We start from the raw sequence: 13,760 nt of genomic DNA, 5'->3' as shown, positions 1-13,760 counted from the left end.
CCCTTCTCAGCCCTGTCAGACAATGCCAGGCAAAGAGGCAGCATGTAATACAGAGGAAGTCCCGCAGGAAGAGGAGCATGTCATTTTTCACCTCTGCCCGGAGAAGCTGGATTAGCAACCCCTCATGATGAGCTCAAGAAGGACCCAGAGCTGCAGGAGGAACTAGCACCCAAAGCTGGTAAGTTATAATGGACCCTGATTTTAAGCCCAGCCTCCACTCCGCACTACCCTGAAATGGTCCCCGAAGAAGACAAGGCTGTAAATCAATGATTTTATTTAATTCCCATGAACCTCTGCTATGCCTTTGGTAGAAGCTATAAAACAGATCATTAATGAAGAATCATTGTTCCCATGTGTCTGTGCATTTCTTGACCAGCACACTGTCAGTGATGGTCTGGGGGCTGCCTGGACCAGGAGAAAAGGAGGGGGCGGGTTTGGAAAGGGCCTGGTTGGGGATATAGGAGAATTGTAGAAAACTTTCATGGTTGTCGAGAGTTACAGCTGTCTTTCACTCCTTTTAAGATTACAGAAAGTTTCAGTGATTTTCCCAGATTAACCTTCTACCTCCACCTCCATTTTACCATCCCCTTACAAATGGGAGCCGCATGGAAGGGGTGGGGTTAGGTGCAGGGCTAGTTAGGTACAGGAAGGGAAAGGGAATCCTTTGGTTGTCCCAGGAACATCAAATCTCCTTTTCAAGATTAAAACGTTTTTTTAATGTTCCCAGTCCCTGGTATCTGGCTTCTTCCCACTCTGAGCCATGCTGCAAAAGCCTGGAAAGCATGGGTGAGTGAAGGATCTGTTCTAAAGGTTGCATAAACACAGTGCAGTGGAGAGGTGAGTAGCTTGCAGTGTTGATTGGACGGTTCAGGGAACAAAATAAAGTTGTGATGTGCCTCTTTCTTTCCCCGTTCCTTTACTGCTGTTCTCTGGACACAGGGGCTGGATTTTCTGGCAATGCTGGGAGGAGGGTTTGTGGTGAGTGGGTGTTCTTAGTGGTTTGTTTCTCCGCTCCACTGAAACTCCATCTGCTAGCTTAGAATATAATGAATTTCCTGTCAAATGGCCTCTCAGTCCTATAAGCATAATTCAGAAATCTCTGATGTAGCAGAAATTCCAGCTGGTTCTTGAAGTTCAATAGCAGTGCAGAAGTGTTTGGTCCACCTTCGTAGCTGACCAAACTCCTCCATTCAGCAATATGCAGGGGGTGACCATTAGCAGAAACTTCTCTCTGGCATAGATTGCTGGAATTCCTCCACAGGACTGGAAAGCCACCTCCCTTTTCCATTCACTTTGAAAATCGCTATGCTCTCCAAATGATAGCCAGCTAGAAATTGACAACTGGTAATGTAGCCTATGGAAGGAATAGAACCCACCCCCACTGTCCCCTTGACACATTGTAAAAATTATTTTAAAATCCCCACATTACTACATGTATTTTACCATTATTAGCCTCTGCTCCTTCCTCTGGGGTGGCAGAAGTTGTCTGAGAAGCAAACATAGTAACAGTCACATTCCTGACATGCTATAAAGTATCAATATTGTGGCCTTCCATTGCTAAGTTTGTGTGGGGATTTCTTAGCTTCTTTAAAAGGAAGAAAAAAATCTGATGCCAGCCTTGTCTTTGAACTGGCAGGACCTTCGGCTGCCAAGAGGGAAACCATTCCACCAGGATGGCAGGAGCAGCACCCCAGAGACAGCATAGCCAGACGGAAAAAGCACCTGGAGGATCTTCTGATTGACATGGATAGGAGGAACCTGGAGCAGTTTGAGTTCCTCCAGGCACGGGAGGATCAGGGTCTTCAGCAGGAAGAGGCACTGTTGACCTGTTCCTGGAGCAGAAGTTTTAAAAGAGCAAAACTCCAATGCGGAAACTACAGAACCCAAACCACCAAAAAAGAAAATCAACCTTCTGCTGGTGGCATCTGACTCAGATGATGAAAATGAACATGCATTGGGCCGCACTGCTTTGGATCGTTATTGAGCAGAACCTATCATCAGCATGGACACATGTCCTCTGGAATGGTGGTTGAAGCATGAAGGGACATATGAATCTTTAGAGCATCTGGCACGTAAATATCTTGCAATGCCGGCTACAACAGTGCCATCTGTTCTCACTTTCAGGTGACATTGTAAACAAAAAGTGGGCAGCATTATCTCCTGTAAATGTAAAAAAACTTGTTTGAGCAATTGGCTGAACAGGAAGTAGGACTGAGTGGACTTGTAGACTCTAAAGTTTTACATTGTTTTGTTTTTGAATGCAATTATTTTTTGTACATAATTCTACATTTGTAAGTTCAACTTTCATGATAAACAGATTGCACTACAGTACTTGTATTAAGTGAATTGAAAAATACTATTTCTTTTATTTTTACAGTGCAAATATTTATAATAAAATAAATATAAAGTGAGCACTGTACATTTTGTATTCTGTGTTGTAATTGAAATCAATATATTTGAAAATGTGGAAAACATCCAAAATATTTATATAAATAGTATTCTATTATTGTTTAACAGCACAATTTATTGTGATTAATTTTTTAATCGCTTGACAACCCTAAAAATAAGATATGGAAAGATGAATAAATATACTAAAACAGCTTGATTTCTGTTTTCTTTGGATGGGCCAAAGGATTTTTTTAAAATATCAATTGTCATTGACATTGTTGGCTCTTTGTAAAAATGTAGGATTTCCTTGCAGGTATATTTTTAAATACAACAGTATTATAATATTTTAAATGTCAGTAAATTGTGTGAAAAAGAAACTAAAATCTTTTAAAGCTAGATCATTCTGTAAACAAACTGGAAATGATAAGAGTCACCAAATATTGCATAAGCTCACCCTTGTCACTGTTCTCCTTTTCCAGAATGAGTTGTTTGAGCCAGTGTGTTGGGAATTTTCATGTCACGGATGATCTGCAGTCATACACACTTTGTCTTTCTTATTGTTATTTTAAGATTTAGAATACAGTGCTTTAAACAAAAAAATAATGTGATTTACAAATTCAAACCACGCCTGCCAATCTTACTTGAGGCCCAATCATGCAAAGATGCATGCAGATCGATGGGATTACTATCACATGTGCAAAATTGAGTTAGAGTGTAAGGATTAGTACCCTATTTGTCTTCCCTCTGGCCCTCTGGATTGGGGCCTATATTTTCAAGAAGTAAATATCATCCTAACTACACCTCTACCCCGATATAACGCGACCCGATATAACATGAAATTTGGATATAACGCGGTAAAGCAGCGCTCCAGGGGGGCGGGGCTGCGCACTCCGGCGGATCAAAGCAAGTTCGATATAATGCAGTTTCACCTATAACGTGGTAAGATTTTTTGGGTCCCAAGGACAGCGTTATATCGCGGTAGAGGTGTACTACGTGTATCTTCAATGCTATTTTACCATCATGTTTGAAAAAATATCTAAGGTATTTATTATTAGGGCTCCCATTACTGTAGTAGCTGAGCACATCACACTGTATAAAGTATTGAAACTCACAACACCCCTCGGAGGCAGGGAACTACTATCATTCCCATTTTACAGATGGGGAGCTGAGGCACAGAGAGACTCAGGCCTTGTCTACACTGGTAAGTTTCTGCACAGTAAAGCAGCTTTCTACATTGTAACTCCTGAGGTCTACACACTGCCAAGCCACTTAGTGCACAGAAACTGCGCAGTTGCAGCGCTATGAAAAAACCACCCTGACGAGAGGCATACAGCTCTCTGCGCTGGGGCTACAGCACTGCAGTGCCAGTGTAGCCACCCTGGTCAATTACAGCACTGCGATTGGCCTCTGGGAGGTGTCCCACAATGCCTGTTCTCACCTCTCTGGTCATCGGTTTGAACTCTACTGCCCTGCCCTCAGGTGAGCAACCGTCATTCCCACCCCTTAAATTCCTTTGGAATTTTGAAAGTCCCCTTCCTGTTTGCTCGGTGACACGTGCAGTGGTCTCAGCACATCTTTCCAGGTGACCATGCCAGCTCCACGGACCAGGCAATCCCCCGCTTGGAGCAATGCCGAGCTGCTGGACCTCATCAGCATTTGGGGAGAGGAGGCTGTCCAGTCCCAGCTGCGCTCCAGCCATAGGAATTATGATACCTACAGACAGATTTCACGATGCATGACAGAAAGGAGAGGAGGCCCCTGGTAAGTGGCTTGTATTTTGAGAATTGTTGAAGCGAGTTGTTGGGGGCAGGAGGGTTGCAGAAAGCAGGCTTGTGTCTGTATGGTGCGCGTACCACCACATGCCTAGTCTGAGCGGTGGAATAGGGTGTTGATTGACTCCCTCATTTCATGGGAATCTGCTTCAGAGATCTCCAGGAAACTCCCATGGAGATACTGGACAATCCGCTGCTGCAGGTTCTTTGGCAGAGCTGCTTTGTTTCTTGCGCCATTAAGGGTAACTTTCCCGTGCCACTCTGCTGTCACTGGGGAGGGACCATTACTGCACACAGGTGAGTCGCATTAGGGCCAGGGTGGAAGCCGCAGTCTTGGAGAAAACCCTTCCTTGATTCCCTGCTCACCCTCAGCAGTGAGATATCTTCCATAATGAACACAGCCTGTGGAAAATGTGGGGACAGTAATGATTATAAGGCCCCCACTACAGTGTTGGCTTTCCCCAGGAGCCACGTACCCAGTGCACAGTACGATCCTGGAACACTGATTTCCCCTGCCTCTGCGGTTACTCACCATTTTGGGGGTCTTATGGCTCATGTGTGCTTGCCTGGGGTCAGCCAATTAGTGATAGGTATGTAAATAGTTACTGTGTTTTAAATCAGTGGTCTCTGTGTTGCAAACAATACTGCTTCTGTAAAATGTTGCATTTTGGCTTCACAGATATGACCTTGGGAGTCCAGCCTCCCTCTTTGTTATCGCCAGCTGAACGGCTGCGCAGAATTAGAAAGTGGCCATGAAGAACTAAAGAGGACTTTCTGCGTGAGGTCATGATGCACTCCGCGGCCGAAAAGCAAGAATTGAAGGAGTGGTGGGACAGCGAGAAGAGGGACTGAAAGGAGAACGCAGCGCGCCAGAAAGAAGCCACGGAGCAGCTCTTAAACATTATGGAGTGCCAAGCGGACATGCTCCAGGCGCTACTAGCACTGCAAACGGAGCAGCTCCGCGCCCACCCTCCCTTGCAGCCACTGTCACAGAACTCTTTCCCATGCGCCCCCAAGACACGGCCAACACACTCTTATCAACCTCCTGGCTCCAGTCTGTACCCGCTGCATTCCACTCCTGCCCCATCACAGTCCAGCCCTGTGGACTCCCAGTACCCACTGCGCTCAACACCGGTTCCTCTGCAGTTTAGCTCTGCTGAGGTACAGTACCTGCTGCACTGTACTCCAAAGAAGAAGGTTGGATATGATACCTGGACATACATAAATCTTTAACCATCCCGGGACCCCACCTCCTCTTGGGACCCTCCCTTCCCCCATCCCCCTCAGTGCGGATGTGTTTTTTTGTTTGTCTCTCTGCCGGTTGTTGTTTTTTAATAAAAGAATTGTTTTGGTTTGAAAGCAATCTTTATTCCATTAATTAAAAGTAAACAGAGCCCTGCAAAGCAACTGGCAAAATTTTCTTATACCTTCATAGTGCATCGTCTGCACCAATCACAATCATCTCCTAGCATTACAAGCACTGCATTCCCGAGCATAGAACAAATATTAGTGGCTTTCAGCTTCAAATTGCTGCCTCCTTATGGCCCCACGCTGCGCCCCTCTAATAGCCTTAGTCTTTGGCTATTCAAATTTAGCCTCCAGGCACTGAGCCTCTGCAGTCCAGCCCTGAGTGAAGCTTTCACCCTTCCCTTCACATATATTATGGAGCGTACAGCACGCGGCTATAAGCATAGGAATATTGTCATCATCCAGGTCCAGCCTCCTGTATAGGCAGTGCCAGCGGGCCTTTAAATGGCCAAATGCACGCTCAACAGCCATTCTGCACTTCCTCAGCCTGTTGTTGAATTGCTCCTTGCTGCTGTCAAGGTGCCCCATGTATGGCTTCATAAGCCACGGCATTAAGGGGTCAGCAGAGTCTCCCAGGATCACAATGGGCATTTTGACTTCCCCTACGGTGATCTTCTGGTCCAGGAAGAAAGTCCCTGCTTGCAGCTTCCTGAACAGGCCAGTGTTCCAAAAGGTGCACCGGACCAGCCTGCATTAATGTCCATAAAATGCCCACGGTGATCCACAAGCGCCTGGAGAACCATTGAGAAATACCCCTTGCGATTAATGTACTTGGTGGCTAGGTGGTCTGGTGCCAGAATTTGAATATTCGTGCCATCTAGCAGCCCTCCGCAGTTAGGGAAGCTCATTTGTGCAAAGCCATCCACAATGTCATACACGTTGCCCAGAGTCACGGTCTTTCGGAGCAGGATGCGATTAATGGTCCTGCACTATTCCGTCAACAGAAGTCCAACAGGTAATTTTCCCACTCTGAGCCGGTTAGCGACCGATTGGTAGCAGTCTGGAGTAGCCAGCTTCCACAGTGCAATTCTCACGCGCTTCTCCCATGACAGGGCAACTCTCATTCTCGTGTCCTTGCACCGCAGGGCTGGGTGAGCTCATCACACAGTCCCATGAATGAGGCTTTCCTCATACGAAAGTTCTGCAGCCACTGCTCGTCATCCCAGACGTGCGTGACGATGTGATCCCACCACTCAGTGCTTGTTTCATGAGCCCAAAAGCGGCCTTTCACTGTGGTCAGCACCTCCGTGAATGCCACAAGCAATTTCATGTTGTAGCTACTATGTGTGGCGAGATCAATGTTGCATTCCTCTTGCCTTTGTAGTTTAAGGAATAACTCCATTGCCACTTGTGACGTGATAGGGTATGTGTTCTCTAGCAACGTTAAAGTGCTGCCACAGCCACGAGTGGCTGGTGCCCTGTCTACGCTGTAACTTTACAGAGCTGAAACTTGCAGCACTGTAAAGTGGCAGTGTAGACAAGGCCTTAGTCAGAGTGAGCAGCATATTGGTCAATAGTGCGGGATCCATTCCTGCAGACTGAAGAGGTGGAGCACGCAGTTCACAAATCGTTGAAAGATGGCGCCAAATGCAGACGGAAGCACAGGAATTGTTGGGATGTGAAGCAATGCATCATGGGGCATTGGGACAGGACCCAGGATGCCCCGCAACCCCCTCCGCCTTCCCACAACTCTTAGCAGCAGAAGAGGAAAAGATGCTCTGTGGGATAGCTGCCAAGAGTGCACCGCTCCGAATACAGCTGCAAGTGCTGCAAGTGTGAACATGCTATTGCGCAGGCAGCTGACACAATTGTGAACACACAACAGCGGTTTTCTTTCAGCGCTCTCTGCACAGTGCTGTAACTCTGCCAGTGTAGACATACCTTAAGGTTATGACTACACTACAGAGCCTATGCCTGCATAGCCTCCTGGTGTAGATGCAGCGTACGTTGACAGAAGGAGATGTTTTACTGGTATGGGAACACCACCTCCCCAAATGCCATTAGCCATTAGAAGAGGGTTTCTGTCAGCATGACTGCGTCTATCCTGGTGGTTTAGTCTGCGTAGCTGTGTCACTAGAGTGTGTGGGTTTTTTTTGCATCCCTGATCAATGTAGCTATGGGCCAGTATAAATTTTAATAGACCAGGCCTCTGTGACTTGCCCAAGGTCACACAGGAAGTCTGTGGTGAAACTGGGAAATGGTCCTGAGTCCCAGGATAGTGCTCTAACCACTAGACCATGTCTTTTCCGACACAACATACTGCAAAGATCTGAATAATCCTAGGGCCTATTCCTGCAAATCTTTACTCATACTCCATTTGAGCAAAGACATGTGGGATTGGGGCCCAAGATGGGAAATATATATTATTTCAGTGACAACTGAAGCTTTGAATAAAGACTAAAGGAAGGCTTGAAAATTAAACTTAAGATTTTCAGATGCAATGGTCAAACTGAACATAAGATAGATCTTTCTGTGAAGAAATTGAGTATGTGCTGGCCATGAATACACTGGCAAACTGCTGAATTTATACATACTCAGTTTTCAGAGTGGTAGCTGTGTTAGTCTGTATCAGCAAAAACAACAAGGAGTCCTTGTGGCACCTTAGAGACTAACAAATTTATTTGGGCATAAGCTTTAGTTCTAGCCCACGTTCTAGCCCACGAAAGCTTATGCCCAAATAAATGTGTTAGTCTCTAAGGTGCCTCAAGGACTCCTCATTGTTTTTGCACATACTCAGTGTAGTGGTAGCACAGACCTGAGTTGTGCTTGTCAAGCATACTGAATTTGTGGACCTATTTTAGCTTCAATCAACCATATTGACTTGGCTTTTAATTTTGGTCCATTTCTTATGTACTTTAGACACTAGGTTTGTTTTCCATAACATTTTATTTTCAGGCTTGTGCATGCCCAATTTCAGTACATAAATTTATTTCCCTTTAAACCTATATTTCCATAGAGATCTGGAGATTGGGACATTTCCCCCCAAAATCCCACTCCACCTAGAAGAGAACAATCTCCCAGTCACTTATTTGTGGATTGTTTGGAGGAGGGGAAAAACATGAGGCTGCTGTCTTGTGTCTTTAGTTTTCTATGCCTTGGAACTGAAAGCTCTTTCTGTCTCTCTCTGCCTTTAACACACTAACATGCTGCTGCTCGCTGCCGCTGCTGGAGGGAAGTGAAAATGAAATCGACTTTTCCGAGAAATGATGAAAGCGGCTGTGTCTGCCAATGAAAGGCTGCGGTAAACTTCCGCACCTCTCCCATCTCAGCCCCCCCTCCCCCTTTGCACAAACAGGCCGGGGAGGTGGGGGGAATTTCCAAGCCTCAGCTCCTCGCAGTTTCCTCTCCTTGTTTTGCTTTCGATCTGGACTCTTCTCAGCCAAAGCTGAGGGAGTAACTTTTAGTTTTGCTCCTGCGATTATTCAGCTGAGTGTTTTCATTTCCATTTTGCATCCCCTGGCAACAGCGTTAACCTTGAGGAATTATATAAATACCGCGCATAACACATTAAACAAGGTAATTTTTTTAACTACTACTGTCTCTGTATGTGGATTTACACAAATGTTTGGCAAACAGGAAGTGCCCGCTCTCAAATAATTAATATTGATTTAAAAATAAAAGGTCAGCGGTGTTATGGATCATATGATTTTAGGTGAAGCTGCTGCTCGGGAAAGGAAGGTTAATTTCACTTTTGCATTTGAAAAGGCAGAGAAGGTGATCGACTGGAAGGAAGGACGTGTGTTTGTCTCGGACCGCGTCGAGACCGATTGTGTACAGATCGGCAGGGTTTTGGCTTTGAATTTATTTTGAGTCTAATGGGGGGAGATGATCAACAACGGAAACAAAGGAGGGAAGCATTTAATTCTCCCGCTGTGACGGATGGGAAAGCGAGCGAGCGAGAGAGAGTTGGACTGGGAAAAGAAACAGGCAAGAGGAGAAAAAGACGCCAAACAACACAGAGGGACATACAAGCAGCAACTTCCACCCCCGCGGCGCGAGCCTGACACCCCGTAACTGCGGCACACGGAAAGTTAATGGAGTGGCGGAGCTGAGCGGGGGTGGGGGGGCTGCGGACATTTCCTGCAGGTGATCAGCGCCCCCCGGCCGCGGGGGATCCCGCTCGGTTCGGGGCTCGATGCTGGTGGCAGGGAAGCCGGGGTGAGACATGTACCGAGCAGGAGCAAGTGCTGCTAAGCAGCCGCGGGGGAGGGAGCCGGAGTCACAGCAAGGGCGCAGGGCAGCGGCTGCCCCCCGGGCTGTGCACGTTGGGCGGGGCAGGAGGGGCCGAGTAACCCCTTCCCCGCCCGGCCCTGGGAGCTAGCGGCAGACGGGGCCGGGCCGGGCCGGGCCTGGGTTGGGAGCGGATCCCCGGATGTGCAGGGCTCGGCCGCGGCACTTGTTGCAGCCCGGGGGCCTTGGAGGGGGATGGGGGCGAAGTGAGTCCCGCGGGGCCGCTGCTCCCTGCGGAGGCCTGGCGGCTGCTGCAGGCCCGGGCTGGGGGCGCATGGGCAGAGCCCCCGGCCGGGCCTGCAGACGGGAGCTGCTTGGCTGGGGCCCGGTGCTCAGGTCAGGGTTGGGCCGGGGGGTGCGCGTGGGGGGGAGGGTGTCACTCGCCCCCCGCCCCCCAGTGTTGTTATACAAGCCCCAGCACTTCCTCCCTCCGGCCTTTCCCCCTCCCCCCGGCAGGCGGTGACGAAGCGGCCTCTCGTGCCCAATGGCGGGGCCGAGCCCGGGAGCCTCCCGCGCGCCCCTGGCCGCTGCCGGCGTTCGGACTCTGGCAGGCGGCGCAGCTCCCTGGGCAGCGACACGGGACAGGGTTCGCAGCGCGCCCCTCCTCCCACACCGCCGCCCAGCTGCTGCCTGGGGCTTTTCCCCCTTCCGCACCGCGAGGCCAGGCCCGGACTCCCTGTTGGTGCCCCAGCTGCGGAGATGCTGACCCTGGGTGTCCCCTTCCCGCCAGCCGGGGGGAGAGAAGAGAGCGTGGGCACTGCTAGCCGTGTAGTTAGGGCCCAGCCCCCTTCCTGACTCGCTGCAGGCAGCGTGCTGTAGCCCTGGCCTGAGGGGCTTGTATTCCAGCGGCACCTGATCAGGGCTTCCTTCCTCCTCCGGGCATTGCCCAAAAACATAGGGGGAGAGTCCCCTCCCTGTTAGAAACGCGCCTACGTGCACTGGGCCTAGAGCACCGTTGGCCCTGTCTGTGCTACCAGCCAAACAACCTTTACCCTCGAATAGGCCGGGCTGTACTAGCGGAAATGATCCAGTGGTGTTAGCAGTGTTGGGAGCCCTCTTGTGACTGTTGGTCTACAACTTGGGCCTATAACAGCTCTGCCTGGTGCATGTAAACTGCCATTTCCTACCACTGTTCTAGGCGTGGTTGTCAGTAGACCTGCCTTGAGCCATTTAGGTGATGTGGTGCTTAAAACAACCGTGGCAGATGGTGGGTGCCTATACTAAGGCTCACAACATTGGTATGTCTAGTGGGAAAGCTGTGAAAAATGCCGTTCAAGGCATTACTGCTAATAGCATAGTTGTAGGAAGTCCCATCAAGGAAGACCTGGGGGAACCTGCATTATGCATTGAGTACAGAAATAGTGCTTGGTGGTATGCAGAACACAGAGAAATTCCTAGTTCATTCCCCAACGAGTTTAAAATCTAAGCTGCTCATTGACAAGTATGGGTAATTTCCCCAGTATAAACAGAAGCAAAATGTCTTTGAGACATGGGTCTGTAGATGTGGCCAATTGCCTTAAAAGATTTTTATATGAAAGTAATACACACCTTGAATCTAAGATTTTTCTATAGCAGCTATTACTGTTTCAGAGTAGCAGCCGTATTAGTCTGTATCTGCAAAAAGAACAGGAGTACTTGTGGCACCTAAGGGCTTGACTACATTCGGGACTTCACAGCGCTGCCGCTCTCGCAGCGCTGTATGTACTCCACCTCTGCGAGCAAGCGTGCAGCGCTGCAGGCACTGATTACCCTGGCGCTTTACAGCGCTGTACTTGCTGCGCTCAGGGGGGTGTTTTTTCACACCCCTGAGCGCAGCAAGTTGCAGTGCCGTGCAGTGCCGTACAGCGCCAGTGTAGCCAAAGCCTTAGAGACTAACAAATTTATTTGAGCATAAGCTTTTGTGGGCTACAGCCCACTTCTTCGGATGCATAGAATGGCACATATATTGAGGAGATATATATACACATACAGAGAGCATGAAAAGGTGGGAGTTGTCTTACCAACTCTGAGAGGCCAATTAAGTAAGAGAAAAAAGCTTTTGAAGTGATAATCAAGATAGCCCAGTACAGACAGTTTGATAAGAAGTGTGAGAATACTTACATGGGGAGATAGATTCAATGTTTGTAATGGCTCAACCATTCCCAGTCTCTATTCAAGCCTAAGTTGATTGTATCTAGTTTGCATATCAATTCCAGCTCAGCAGTTTCTCGTTGGAGTCTGTTTTTGAAGCTTTTCTGTTGCAAAATTGCCACCTGCAGGTCTGTCATTGAATGACCAGACAGGTTAAAGTGTTCTCCTACTGGTTTTTGAATATTCTGATTCCTGATGTCAGATTTGTGTCCATTAATTCTTTTGCGTAGAGACTGTCCGGTTTGGCCAATGTACATGGCAGAGGGGCAATACTGTGGTATTAAATGCTTGTAAAAGCAGCTCTAGATAATAACACTGGGTTTGTTCGTGTTTCTGTTGTATGTGTTGGAATTGTGGTCTAAATGGGACAGCGATGTCCTGTAAAACATGACTGAAAAAGTATTTCTGTCATGTGCCCTTCATGCACTAAGGTACCAAGTTGATCCTAATAAATGCAGGGAGCCTTACTGAAGTCAGGGGGGCTCTGCATAGGCACAGAGTACCAGCTACATGGATCAGCTTGCAGGATTGGAGTCTTGTATATTTAAAAAATATATTCCACACTTGCACTACTTGAAGTTTCATCTTTCAGCTGGTATTGATGTTTGAAATGTGTTATTTATATTGGTTGTCACTAAGCACATTCTGGGTGATGTGCTTAGGATCTGATTATTAATCAAAGTGAACAACATCAGGCTAAGGGCCATGTCCTGGACACTTTTCCCCAACAAAATTCCCTATGAAAACAATAGGAGTTTTGTTTGTGTACAGCATGCAGGATCAAATTCTCACTCAGATACAGCAGTCTTACTGTTTTCAGTGTCAAAGTCTAGAACTTTGCGCTTAATTAGTATATGATTATAATTTATAACACAATTTGATGTGCAGAGATTTTTAGATTGCAGTCACTTAGATATAGCAGGAATTGTAAACTAGCACTCCAGTTTGTTGAGATGAAATATCAACTTCTATATTTAAACATACATTTAAAATAAATCTTTTAATAGTTTTGCATAGTTTACCTCTTGCAGTAAATGCTTAACCTAGTACTATGAAAAGAGAATTCACTACTGCACCAACATTTAAATTCACTGTAACTGGAAAAATGGTGACACAATTATGAAAGCAGCATAGTTAAGATTCAAAGTCTCTGTGAGACAGATCAACATTCTGAATGAGTCTAAATCTTTCCCCTGCTGTCAGATGTTGCTTAGGGCATGAACAAGGCCTATCTATCCTGGGCTGCTCTTTGCATGTCCCTCTATGTGTTAAGTACCATAAGTTTGTCTTCTGAGTAATCTTCAGTGAAAGTATTCTTTTGATTGGCCCCATCTAAGTTATCATTAATTTATACTGGCATAAAACAGCAGAAGAGCTGAGTGTTCAGTCTGAGAGCAATGGTTTTCTTGATACAGTATTCACTTGCATTAGCAATGAATGTTGTACTCCACACTGCAATTTTGTAACCAGGAAACAAACTCACAAAATGGAAAATAAACAGTGTATTATTACCTTTTTCCTTCTCTGCTAATCAATATCCATATCCTTTAAACTTGCATATATACATAGCTTTAAGCAAACCAGTAGTCCTATCAATGGCAATGGAACTACTCGTGTATAAAAGTAAGCACGTGTGTTAAGTGTTTCCAAGTGTTTCCCTGCTCTTGAGCTGTTTAGATCTTTAAACACAAAATTTTAAATTAGAGCTATAAAAGCATGGTGGTGTCTGCTTTGGTATAAATATTACAAATTGCTGGTGGTAGGCACCAGATTCACTAGTACATTTTAACTGCCTTGCACCACTTCAGTTATGTAAAGCTGCTGTTAGTCCAGATTAACTGATCATTGATAAGTTGCTTGAATGGCATAAGCAGTCAGGCCATATTGGTGAATCTGACCCATACTGTATTCTTTTTATCAAATATTGCAGAA

The 13,760-nt window shown here is 46.8% G+C and overlaps 1 protein-coding gene across 5 annotated transcripts in view; it reads left to right on the top strand.

Annotated features, from left to right (window-relative positions):
• The first annotated feature begins 8,784 nt into the window (after positions 1-8,784).
• Positions 8,785-13,760, top strand: part of IRF2 (interferon regulatory factor 2) — a 71,351-nt gene continuing 66,375 nt past the window's right edge. For 3 of the 5 annotated variants that reach the window (XM_024194401.2, XM_024194358.2, XM_024194366.2), the window contains exon 1: positions 8,785-8,984. The gene's annotated coding sequence lies outside the window, so the exon portion shown is untranslated. Of the gene's footprint in view, positions 8,985-9,313; positions 9,627-9,834; positions 9,905-13,760 lie in introns of those variants that run through there. The other 2 variants (XM_024194375.3, XM_024194383.2) reach the window with 2 other exon arrangements.

Source organism: Terrapene carolina, unplaced genomic scaffold (assembly GCF_002925995.2).
Source record: "Terrapene carolina triunguis isolate 2854851 unplaced genomic scaffold, T_m_triunguis-2.0 Scaffold66, whole genome shotgun sequence".
Classification (NCBI taxonomy): Eukaryota; Metazoa; Chordata; order Testudines; family Emydidae; genus Terrapene; species Terrapene triunguis.
The sequence above is the reverse complement of the archived record's forward strand: the minus strand, read 5'-3'. Positions and strand labels throughout refer to the sequence as shown.